The sequence below is a fragment of the Trichechus manatus genome, unplaced genomic scaffold (assembly GCF_000243295.1).
Source record: "Trichechus manatus latirostris isolate Lorelei unplaced genomic scaffold, TriManLat1.0 scaffold00002, whole genome shotgun sequence".
In the NCBI taxonomy this organism is placed as follows: Eukaryota; Metazoa; Chordata; class Mammalia; order Sirenia; family Trichechidae; genus Trichechus; species Trichechus manatus.
The window spans coordinates 20,073,296-20,074,234 of record NW_004443938.1 but is presented as its reverse complement, the minus strand read 5'-3'; the positions used below and the strand labels follow the sequence as shown (position 1 = coordinate 20,074,234).

The window sequence follows — 939 nt, the reverse complement described above, 5'->3', positions numbered from 1 at the left end:
AAGACTATAAATAGCCTCGTGTGACTTCAGGTCAGGATTTGCCACCAAATCAACTCAGGTCAGGTCAAGCTTTGTCAGTAAATGAGTTACCAAAACAAAATTGACAATCCTATTTTTAGAACCTTTTGGATTTTGGAATTGCAGATAAGGGTTTGTAGACCTGTAACAGTTTCTGCCTTGTTCGGTTGTTGTTTATTGGGAACATTAAATGAAAAAATGGTTATAACATCCTTAAGACACTGCCTGGCAAATAACAACAATGAACATTATCTGTTGTTGCTGTTGCTTCTCTTCCCCTCTCTCCTCCTTCTTCCTTCTCGCTTCCTCTTTGTAATTCTTTGGTGCCTAGAACAGCCTTTTAGGGGACCCATTTAACAGTGGAGAAAAATGATTTAATTTATGTATATGACTGGTCGTTGTTGTGTGCCATCAAGTCAATTCTGACTCCTAGTGATGCTGTAGGTCAGAGTAGACCTGCCCCTAGGTTTTCCTAGACTGTAATCTGTGTGGAAACAGATCACCAGGTCTTTTCTCCTGCAGAGCCGCTGGTGGGTTCTAACTGCTGACCTTGGGGTTAGCAGCCAGGTGCTTAAACATTGTACCACCAGGGCTCCTTATATATGACTGGAGCTTGTTTTAATTTTATTATCTTTTTTGTAGTATTAATCATTTTCTATAAGGCTTTACTTAGCAGAGTCCGGCTTCAGCCCAGACTGTTTAAATTATCATGAATTGCAAATTATCGAAGTCCTCATTGATGAGCTTTCAAAGCAGATAATATCCAAATTCTTTGTATAATTCCATTATGTACTATTTCTTCTGTTGATTTCATGCTTGCTCTAAAGGAGAACATGTATTTTTTTCATCTTTTCATGTTAGTAAAAAACTCAAGAGTGATTGCTAACTCAAAGTTCAGGGTGGTTCCATTTGTAGAGTTCC

General features: G+C 38.4%; 1 protein-coding gene across 1 annotated transcript in view; it reads left to right on the top strand.

Annotated features, from left to right (window-relative positions):
- The window catches only part of CCDC170 (coiled-coil domain containing 170), a 77,156-nt gene that overhangs the window by 29,648 nt on the left and 46,569 nt on the right, over positions 1 to 939 (top strand). The gene's annotated exons all lie outside the window — the stretch shown is intronic.